Source organism: Ovis aries, chromosome X, assembly GCF_016772045.2.
Source record: "Ovis aries strain OAR_USU_Benz2616 breed Rambouillet chromosome X, ARS-UI_Ramb_v3.0, whole genome shotgun sequence".
In the NCBI taxonomy this organism is placed as follows: domain Eukaryota; kingdom Metazoa; phylum Chordata; class Mammalia; order Artiodactyla; family Bovidae; genus Ovis; species Ovis aries.
In genome coordinates this window covers 121,976,294-121,988,674 of record NC_056080.1, presented here as the reverse complement: position 1 = coordinate 121,988,674, position 12,381 = coordinate 121,976,294, and positions in this window count along the sequence as shown.

Genomic DNA, 12,381 nt, shown 5'->3' with positions numbered 1-12,381 from the left:
ATTCCCACACATTACTGGAACTCAGATTCAGGGAATTACTTCAGTCTTGGTTTGTGTAGATTTATAAGTTGTATACAATATTAACCAAAATACAATAGCTACCATAGTTGTTTATGTGTTGCACACAGACGTCTCCCCACTCTCAACACACTATTCAGCCAACACTGAAACATATCAAAAATTTTTACTGCACCAACTTAGAGTCTTTAGAGTGCAATGGGTGTATTATTAAGAAGTAAACCAAAGATAACTTGTTTATGGATACTACTGACTGCTTTAACAACTTCTGAGAGAGAATCTTTATTATATTTAAATTTTTCAAAAAACAGATTGCAATCCTTTTTCAAAAACAATATACAATGTTTTTATTCCATCTTGTGCAGTATAAATTAAACTAAATTATATTATATTAACTACTATGAGTATCTTTCTGTAAGCATGTTTATATGGAAAGTAACTTTTAAAAAGGAAAAAATATGGAAAAAGTTTGTCAGCAAACAAAATTCTTAAGAAGTCCTATGTATTAGGTGGGGAGATCCATCACTCATGCTGTTGTTTCCCTCTTGGAGAAAGGCTACCTGACAATTACTTCTTAATCACTAATGTGTGCCAGACTCTGTGTTAGGTGCTGGAAACACAAGTGTTAAAGATAGACAAGTTCCCTTGTGAAGTTTACATTCGACTCAAAGAGATGCAAAAGATTAAACAAGCAAACAAACATAATAATGGATAGTGATGAATACTGAGTAATTTAAAAATAGTGATACTGATAGAGTAATGAGGTTGAGGAAGACCTACTTTATTTTTGTTTTTTAACTTTTTATTTTCTTTTGGAGTATAGCTGACTAACAATGTTGTGATAGTTTCAAGTGGAAAAAAATGATAATAATAAACAGTGATGAATACTAATTTAAAAAATAGTTATACTGAAAGAGTAATGAGGTTGAGGGAGATCTACTTTTTTAAAAAACTTTTTGTATTGGAGAATAGCTGATGAACAATGTTGTGATAGTTTCAGGTGGACAGCAAAGGGACTCAACCATTGGGAGAAAATATATGCAAATGATGTGACTGACAAGTGATTAATCTCGAAAGTCTACAAACAGCTCATGAGGCTTGACATCACCAAAGCAAACAAACCAATCAAAAAATGGGCAGAAGACCTAAATAGACATTTTTCTATAGAAAACATATAGATAACCAAGAGACACATGAAAAGGTGCTCAGCAACCCTAAGTATTAGAGAGATGCAAATCAAAACTACAATAAGATATCACCTCACACAGGTCAGAATGGCCATCATCAAAAAATCTACAAAGAATAAATGAGGGAGACCTACTTTTTTAAAAATAAATGTATTTATTTTAATTGGAGGTTAATTACTTTACATTATTGTATTGGTTTTGCCATACATCAACATGAATCCGCCACGGGTGTACACGTGTTCCCCATCCTGAAGCCCCCTCCCGCCTCCCTCCCTGTACCATCCCTCTGGGTCGTCTCAGTGCACCAGCCCCAAGCATCCTGTATCCTGCATCGAACCTAGACTGGTGATTCATTTCATATATGAGATTATACATGTTTCAGTGCTATTCTCCCAAATCATCCCACCCTCTTCCTCTCCCACAGAGTCCAAAAGACTGTTCTATACATCTGTGTCTCTTTGCTGTCTCGCATACAGGATTATCGTTACCATCTTTCTAAAGTCCATATATATGTGTTAGTATACTGTATTGGTGTTTTTCTTTCTGGCTTACTTCACTCTGTATCATAGGAGACCTACTTTAAATAGAGGAATCATGGAAAGCTTCTCTCATGTGGCTTGGAGTGTACAAGCTTAAGAATGAGAAGAGAAGAGGTGGAAGAAATTGAGTGCGGATTGTAAATGGAAAGGCTCTGTGGAAGGATCTTGGCATACTAAGGAACAGAAAGGCCAATGGCACTGGAACATAGTGAACCCAGCAGGAATGGTACCAGGGAAGGGTGGAGAGGTAAGCAGAGGGCAGCTGCTGCAAGGATTTATGTGAAAGTGTTAATCGCTCAATTGTGTCTGACTCTTTGCGATCCCGTGAACTGTAGCCCACCAGGCTCCTCTGTCCATGGAATTCTCCAGGCAAGAATAATGGAATGGGTTGTCATTTCCTACCCCAGGGGATCTTCCTGACTCAGGGATCAAACTCAGGTCTCCTACATTGCAGGCAGTTTCTTTACCATCTGAGCCACCAGGGAAGCCTAAAGTGAAAGTGAGAGTTGCTCAGTCATGTCTGACTCTTTGTGACCCCATGGACTGTGGAATTCTACAGGCCAGAATAATGGAGTGGGTAGCCATTCCCTTCTCCAGGGGATCTTTCCAACCCAGGGATCAAACCCAGGTCTCCTGCATCACAAGCGCATTCTTTACCAGCTGAGCCACCAGAGAAGCCCACTAGGTTTCTAAGACCACACAACTTCATATGTACTGCTGTGAAAACAGGAGCAGCTACAAGGAAACGGTAACCATCATTGTATTTTTATCTCATGGCTTCTGAGGTACTACTATTCACAGATTATTAGCAGTAAACTGAGGTTTAGTACTTTATCACTTAGTCTGCCTTGACCTAATCTAAGTCATTATCTTTACCAGTCTTTGACCCTTGACCTGATTTTCTGATATGGCCAGATCAGACCAATGGGAATACACTTCCTAGTTTAAGCAATTATCTGATTTATATTTGAAAACTGTCTTCTCTTTTAAAAAAATGCAATATTAGTATTTCCAGTTCAGTTCAGTCGCTCAGTCATTTCCAACTCTTTGCAACCCCAAGGACTGGAGCATGCCAGCCTTCCCTGTCTATCACCAGCTCCTGGAGTTCACTCAAACTCATGTCCATTCAGTCAGTGATGCCATCCAACCATCTCATCCTCTGTCATCCCCTTCTCCTCTTGCCTTCAATCTTTCCCAGCATCAGAGTCTTTTCACATGAGTCAGCTCTTCGCATCAGGTGGTCAACGTATTGGAGTTTTAGCTTTAACATCAGTCCTTCCAATGAACATTCAGGACTGATTTCCTTTAGGATGGACTGGTTGGATCTCCTTGCAGTCCAGGTCTTCCTCAAAGCTTTCATCTGTTCCAGGTAATCATCTTACATTTACAATCACCAAACTTCACTTTTCCTTTCCCTTTGAGCCTCTGCATTCAAGGTACCCCAATGCTGACTAATTATGAAATTGTCTTGCCTAGGAACAGAAGGTCTATTCTCATGCATCAGTCAATCAAAAAGTGACTAGAATTCTATTCCTAGGGCAATGTTCTAAATGATGGTCCACATAGTTAAACAAACAAAAAAAAAAAAAAAAAAAAAAAAACAGTCTTATCCCAAGTCTCTCAACAGTATTTCCTCTGTCCTTCTTCTCTATCTCACCTCTCACTGCAAAGCCATCAGTGTAAGCTCCTGTCTTCACAGCCAGCCAAACCATGTGGGGAGTGTCTTCTGATAGCATAACTGATTTTCTAAACCACCCTGATTCATTTCCCAGAGGGTATAAGAGTTTTGATGAAACAAGAGGAGCAGCATTCCAGAACCAAGAAATCCATATTATCCTTGTCTCTGATCCCTGAAGCAAGTCATGGAGCTTTGGCAATTTGGGGACCTCACTCCCAAAGATTGGTTTCTGGACATCCCATTGGTTATCACAGCATTACTACACTTCCCTGGCTTTGCTGACCGGTGTAGCCAGCTGGGCTGCTCCAAAACGCCTGGGCTATCATACTCCAGAAGGACATGAAAAGAATTGAAACAATTGTGTGTGCCTTCTGCCAGTTCAGTACAGTCTTAGAAGCTGCAGGGAAAGTGAGGGTTACAGGATAACCCCCAAATGCTCAGGAAATGAGATGTAGAGCTCAGGAAATATATGACAGCATTTTCCATAGAGGTAATCTGATAGGGCTAGTGGCTGGCCAGCAGAGACAGTGCTAGCAGCCAGTCTACTTGCCCACAAAATCCCATGAAGCAACAGCCACAGGAAGAAAGGACTACACAATAAGAAAGGCCCTGCTCTATGAACCTTGGCTTTGTTCTCTGGGTAAGTGTTTGGGTGCTGGGGTAAGACCACCCAAGGGCATATTTGGGCATTTGCCTAGAGACCATGTATATATGGTATATACCATGTTTTCCTGGCAGTTATGGGTAAAACACAGTTGGCAGCCAATGTACCTGCTTTCTGGGGACGTCATAGGCTCATCTACTTGGCAGAAAACAACAAAATTCTGTAAAGCAATTATCCTTCAATTAAAAAAAATAAATAAAATCAGAAAAAAGAGCATTATTATTAGGGATAAAATAATATCTTTTAAATATGAAAATAAAATTTTATCCATATGTGGGTACTCAGTCACTTCAGTCATGTCTGACTCTTTGCGACCCCATGGACTATAGATCGCCAGACTCCTCTGTTCATGAGATTCTCCAGGCAAGAGTACTGGAGTGGGTTGCCATGCTCTTCTCCAGGGGATCTTTCCCACCCAGAGATCGAACCTGGGTCTCCTGCATCTTCTGCATCGCAGGCAGATTCTTTACCACTGAGCCACCAGGTAAAGAAGAACTACAAAAAATTAATTAATTAAAAGTAAAATGCCTTCTATCTAGAAGACTTGCCTCCAAGGCTGTCATCATGGATATTTGCTGGGAATTAGGGGTAGACATTGCCTCATCTGCACAAGCAGAACTTGCCTTTTACTTAGTAATTGACCCTTAAATTTGAATAGTACAGTTGTTCTTCACAGCAGCCTTATAAAGTAGACATTACCTCCATTTTCAGGGCAGAAAACTGGAGCTTAAAAAAGCTAAATGGGGAGATTTCCCTGGTGATACGGTGTCTAAGGCTCCATGCTCCCAATGCAGGGGGCCTGGGTTTGATCCCTTGTCAGGCAGCTAGATCCCACAGGCCACAATTGAGAGTTTACATGCCACAACTAAAACGATTTCACATGCGGCAACTAAAGATTCCACAATGAAGATCGAAGATTTCATGTGCTGCAACTAAGACCCAGCCCAGCCAAAAATATAAATGAAATATTAAAAAAAAAAGTTAAATGGCTTTCCTAAAGCCAGAGAGCTCTTAAGTTATATATTCAGAAAAAGACTTGGAGATAGAAGACAGGTTGCATGGGAACAGAGGGGATGGGTCAAAAGGAGTATGAGAGAAAGGGAGAAACATGGCATGAACCCTACATTTCTGCTTTGAGAAACCAGGTGCATGGAGACATCCTTCATTAAAATAAGAATAAAGGCAGATTGCAGTGTGACCTCCCTACATCCTTTCTCTTTGGTGATGGATACTGAAGAACTAGAAATAACTGAGATCATCTTGGCTGTTAGAAGCATCTCTGGAATATACTAGTACATAGTAAATAGATAGTTTATGTGAGCCTGAAGCTCAGAGGGAAGTCTATACTGAAAGTTCAAATGTGGAAGACAGAAGCCCCAAGAGTAGATTATAAGACCAAGGTGTTTGTCAAATAGGAGGGCTGAGGACGTGAATAACCCTGAAAAAGTTTATCTCCACATTAAAAGGATGGCTAAAGAGACAATACAGTCTGTGGGGTTGTAAACAGTTGGACACAACTGAGCAACTTTCACAAAGAGATAAGATGGTGGTGAGTGCTTTCCAGGTAGCTCAGTGGTAAAGAAGAATCTGCCTGCAATGCAGGAGACACAGGTTTGATCCCTCAGTCAGGAAGATCCCCTGGAGAAGCACATGGCAATCCACTCCGGTATTCTTGCCAGGAGAAATCCATAGACAAAGAAGCCTGGCAGGCTGCAGTCCATGGGGTCACAAGAGTCAAAGGGGACTGAGCGACTGAGACGGCACACAAAGAGACAAGGACCTATGAAGGAGACACAAATGCTCAGTCCTCCCCTTATCATCCTGCTTCCCACACACCACAACCACTCAAGAACAGAGCTGGCTCAGGAAGGATGTGGGGGCATGGAGGCTGAGGCAGCAGAGTGGTTAAAAATCTTTCAGTGTTAAGTGCTTTATTGATCAACCACTGTCCTAAGGTAACCAGGGATGATGAGCTGTGAGAAACCAATCTCACTACAGTATTTCCAGGTTGTTTAACAAGTCTCTTTCATTTTTAATGAGTTTTAATGGGCCACTCAGTAGGCTGATGCTTGCTGTGCTTGGCAAAGAGCCATCAACTCTGGTACCACCCGGTTTTCTTCCTTGAGTTTAGAGAAATATCGAGAAACAGTAGGGAGGCTAAAAGCAGGTTCAAGCACCTTGGATTTGGCCTTGAACAGTCTCTCCTGTGCCTCTTTCTCTACTCTTGTGGGATACCACAAGCTAAATTAATGCTGTGGGAATCACTCCACAAATGAAAGACTCTCTGTTTGACCTTGGGGAGTCACTTATATCCTTCCCAGAATTTAATTTTCCTATCTAGGGAAAGATTTTAGAAAATTAAAAACCAGCCTCATGCACAGCGGGAACAGATTATTTATTAAGTTCCAAAATGACTTAGAGGACATAGTTGTCAGTATTATACTACTGATGGGACCACTCTGTTCATTCTGCAATGAAGTGTTGACCATGTGTTGTGTATCAGAAATACATGATCCTTGCTCTCACCAAGCTCACGTTCTAGTGAAGAAGAAATTTAGAAAACAAACACAGTGAACAACTAATAAAATAGAACGATGATGTCTAAAACAAAAATAAAATTTGGTCAAAAGATAAGGTGTTGAGGTATGAATAAGGGCAACTTTAGATTAGATGAAGTAGTTCAGAGAGGCTCTGAGGTGATATTTGACATGAGACCTAAAAGATCAGAAGGAGCCAGGCACGCAAACAGCCAAGGTAAGAAACTTCCCTAGAGGGAAAGCAGAGGCAGAAAACATAGAAAATTAAGAGGCATAAAAATGTTCAGAATATTTAAGGAATTAAATGTGGGTTAAGAACAACTGAATGTCCATGTGTAGAAGAGAGAAGTTGAACCCCTACTTCACTCCACATCATGTTCAAAAATGAACCCAAATGCATTAAATATCTAAATATAAGAGCTAAAGAACATAAAGTTCATAGAAGAATACTTAAAGATACATCTTCATGACCTTGGATTATGCAGTTTGTTTTAGACATGACAACAAAAGCACAAGCAAGCAACAAAAGAAAAACAATATACAAACTGGACTTCACCATGATTAAAAACTTTTGCGCATCAAAAGATACAATCAAGTTAATGAGAAGACAACCCATAGAATGGAAGGAAATGTTTACAAATTATATATCTGGTAAGGGCCTAGTATCCAGAATATATAAAGAACATTTACAACTCAAGGGAAAAAAAGACACATGACCCAGTTTTAAAATGGGCAAAGGATTTAAGTGAATATTTCTCCAAAGAAGATATGTAAATGATCAATAAGCTGGTGTGAATATAAAATCATGCAGCTGCTGTGGGAAACAGTTTGGCAATTCCCCAAAACTTAAACATATAGTTACCATATGATCCAGCAAGTCTACTCCTACCCATATGCACTCTCCCCAAAAATAAAAACAAGTATTTAAAAATTGTGCATGAAAATTCACAGAAGCACTTTTCGTAATTGCCGAAAGGTTTAAACAACCCAGATATCCATCAATTGATGAACAGATAAATGAATTATAGTATAGCCGTATAAAAGGAATGAAATTATGACGCATGGATGAACCTTGAAAACAAGGTAAATAAAATAAGCCAGACACAAAAGGCCATATATCATATAATTTAATTTACATGAAATATCTATAATAGGCAAATTTACAGAGACAGAAAGATTATTGTTCGCTAGGGGCTGGGGGAAGGGATAGAGGATTGCTCAATAGGTACAGCATTTTCTTTAGGAATGATGAAAATATTACGAAACTAGATAATGGTGAGGTTTCACAACTTTGTGATTATACTGAAACTCATTTTCAGTGGGTGAATTTATATATCTTAATAAAGCTGAGAGGGGAAGGAAGGATTCTACTGATTGAAAAAAATAAATGGGTAAATTGAATGATATGTGAATTATTTGTCAATAAGGCTCAGTGGTAAAGAATCCACCTGCCAATGTAGGAGACCTGGGTTCAAAACCTAGTTCGGGAAGGTCCCCTGGAGAAGGAAATGGCAACCCACTCCAGTATTCTTGCCTGGGAAATCCCATGGACAGAGAAACCTGGTGGACTACAATTCATGGGGGTCGCAGAGTCAGACACGACTTAGCAGCCAACCAACCAACCAACGTTATAATCACAAAAAAGCAGACTAATGTTATAGGAAAATAGTGATAGAAGGGGCAGAGATGGAAATTACCTAAGGATACCATCTTCCTAAGGCTACTTGTAGGTCTAAGGCTTATAATGCTAAATATATGCTAAGCAGCTTTCTTGGCCTCATTGTCCTAGGCCCAGGGCCTCTAAAATCAAAGATCAGGGAACCCTCTAACTCAGAGAAAGAGAGTACTTTTCTTTGCATCTAGAGCAGAGGTAGTCCAACTACCCTCTCCAGTCCTGTTCAGGGTATGAGCTTCCATCCAATTCCCACTAAATGCTCCAGAGACATGAATACAACCAAGGACGCAATGGAGTGAGGATACGATATGCTTGTTCCAAGGACATGAAAATTCAATGGTTCCAAGTACATAACATCAAAAGCTCTACTATCCAGAACTGTGGCCCAAGGATTACCTTGCTAACATTAACAGCTACATTTTATTGAATGCTTATCTGTGCCAAGCATTATGCTAGGTGTTGCATAGGTTATCTCATTTGAGCCACACAACAATCTAGTGAGGATTTTACACATTTGTAACAGGAGTTCAACAAGTGAGGAAATTGAGGCATAGCTGGGTTAAAACCTTGCCTAATATCTCATAGATAAGGGGCAGTTCCCAAGTTCTGTCAATCTACACTTGTTCTTAAGCTCCACACCATACTACCCTGTCTCCTCTGACCCTCAGGAATGCCCCTCTTTGTGGAGTTAGAAGTGAAGTGAAAGCCACTCAGCCATGTCTGACTCTTTGCAACGCCATGGACTGTAGCCCACCAGGCTCCTTTGTACATGGGATTCTCCAGGCAAGAATACTGGACTGAGTTGCTCTTTCCTTCTCCAGGGAATCTTCCTGACCCAGGAATAGAACCTGGGTCTCCTGCATTGCAGGCAGAAGAGGGAGCATTGAGATCCTTCTAAAAGTTAGGGGTATGCTCCTAACACCTTTTATTTTTTCTCTGGTAAATTCAGAGGATTAAATAGATAAAGTTTTGTCCAACCAGAGATGTAGCTGGCTGCCTTAAAGGAGATAGGCTGCTGCTGCTGCTAAGTCGCTTCAGTCATGTCCGACTCTGTGCGACCCCATAGACGGCAGCCCACCAGGCTCCCTCATCCTTGGGATTCTCCAGGCAAGAACACTGGAGTGGATTGCCATTTCCTTCTCCAATGCATGAAAGTGAAAAGTCAAAGTGAAGTCGCTCAGTCGTGTCCGACTCTTAGCAACCCCATGGACTGCAGCCCATCAGGCTCCTCCGTCCATGGGATTTTCCAGGCAAGAGTACAGCAGTGGGGTGCCATTGAAAGGAGATAGGCAGAGTATCAGAAATATCCTATCTGTACACCTTCATGACCCTGCTTCTCTGACTCACCTAAGGCCTGTGAGAAGAGAGTATGTTGGTCATCAGAGTTCAGGCTTTGCTTCCCTCATCACGTAAAAACCCTTACTCTAGAACTGTAGCCTAAAGGTGCCCTGAACTAGCAATCATTGCTAACAAATATTATCTAGTAAGTACTGTGGTCAAGTGCTTTGACATAGTTTATCTCATTTGCTTCTGACAGCAACCTTGTGTGGGAGGTACTATGTCATTTTCTTTTTTAATAATTGGAAATACTGAAACACAACTATAACATACTTGTCATAGATCTCTCAGTTCATGAACATACTCAAACCAATGACCAGTTTTCAGTCAGTCAGATCTCAGAGCCCTTGATTTTTTAAAGAAATTTTGGTAAGAAACACGTAAATAAAATTTTCCATCTTAACCATTTTTAGGTTTACATCTTAACAGTGTTTAGAAAGGGAAATGGCAACCCATTTCTGTATTCTTGCCTGGAGAATTCAATGGACAGAGGAGCCTGGCAGCCTACAGTTCATAGGGTCGCAAAGAGTCAGACACAACTGAGCAACTTCACTTCTTAACGGTGTTATTAAAAGTGGCTTCCCTGGTGGCTCATATGGTAAAGAATCTGCCTGCAATGAGGGAGACTGAGTTTGATCCCTGGGTTGGTAAGATTCCCCGGAGAAGGAAATGGTAACCCACTCCACTATTCTTGCCTGGAAAATTCCATGGGCAGAGGAGTGCATGCTACAGTCCATGGCATCACAAAAAGACATGAATGTGTGACTAATATTAACAGTGTTAAATATTTTCACATTGCTGTACAAAAGATCTCCAGAACATTTTCATTTTGCAAAATTGAAATTCTATAACTCCATAATGTTTTTTCATAGTGGTTTCAACATTTTACAGTCCCACCAGCAGTGCACAAGGGTCCAGATTTCTCCACATCCCACTCATCTAGGTCACCATAGAGCGTTACATGGGGCTTCCTGTGTTATACAGCAACTTCTCACCAGCTATCTATTTTACACATGGTAGTGTATATATGTCAATGCTACTTTCTCTGTTCGTCCCACTCTTTCCTTCCCCCACTGTGTCCACAAGTCCATTCTCTGTATCTGAGTCTCTATTCCTTCCCTGCAAATAGGTTCATCAATACCATATTTCTAGATTCCATATTTTATATGTATTAATATATTTGTTTTTCTCTGACTTACTTCACTCTGAATAATAGATTCATCTACCTCGCTAGAACTGATTCAAATTCATTCTTTTTATGGCTGAGTAATATTCCATTGTATATATGTACCACATCTTCTTTATCTATTCATCTGTTGATGGATGTTTAGGTTGCTTCCATGTCCTAGCTATTGTAGATAGTGCTGCCAAGAAAACTTGGGTACATGTGTCTTTTCAGTTATGGTTTTCTCGGGGTATATATACCCAGTAGTGAGATTGTTGAGTCATATGGTAGTTTTATTCCTAGATTTTTTTTTAAGGAATCTCCATACTGTTCTCCATAGTGGCTCTATCAGAAAACATCAAAATTCTGTAAAGCAATTATCTTTCAGTGAAAAATAGATTAATTTAAAAAAATAAATGATGTACAAATAAAAATAAATTCCCACCAACACTGCAAGAGGGGTCCCTTTTCTCCACATTCTCTCCAGCATTTATTGTTTGTAGATTTTTTGATGATGGCCATACTGACTGGCATGAGGTGATACCTCAATGTAGTTTTTTTAATTTAAATTTATTTATTTTAATTGGAGGCTAATTTCTTTACAATATTGTATTGGTTTTGCCGTATATCAACATGAATCCACCACAGGTGTACATGTGTTCCCCATCCTGAACCCCCCTCCCACTTCTCTCCCCATACCATCCCTCTGGGTCATCCCACCCTGTATGCGAGACAGCAAAAGAGACACAGATGTATAGAACAGTCTTTTGGACTCTGTGGGAGAGGGAAAGGGTGGGATGATTTGGGAGAATGGCATTGAAACATGTATAGTATCATATAAGAAATGAATCGCCAGTTCAGGTTCGATGCAGGATACAGGATGCTTGGGGCTCAATGTAGTTCTGATTTGCATTTCTCTATTAATTAGTGATATGAAGCATCTTTTCATGTGTTTATTGGCTATCCGTATTTTTCTTTGGAAAAGTGGTTTTGTTTTCTTAATAGTGACCACCCTAATGATTGCAATGTCATTATGGTTTTGATTTGCATTGCATTTATCTGATAATTAGAAATGTTGATCATCTTTTTGTATGCTTGTTGGATATTTGTACATCATCACTAGAAGACTGTCTATTCAAGTATTTTGCATATTTTTAAAATTAGGTTATTTTATATTTTTGAATTACAGTAGTTAATTATATATTATGGATATTAACCACTTAGCAGACATATAATTTCCAAGTATTTTCTGCCACTCCATAGGTTGATTTTTCACTCTATTTTGATTGTGTGCTTTGATGTATAAAAGTTAAGTTTGGTGTAGTCCTATTTGACTATTTTGCTTTTAGTATCCTACATAACAAATCATTGCCAAATTCAATGTCATGAAGAATTCCCCCTATGTTTTATTCTAGAGGTTTTATAGTTTTGGATTTTATGTTTACATCTTTAATCCATTTTTAAATTAATTTTTGTATATAGTGTAAGATAAATGTACAACCTCCTTCTTTTTTCATGTGGATACTCAGTTTTCCAAATACATTTTGGAGACTATCCTTTCCCCATTGAATGGTCTTGGC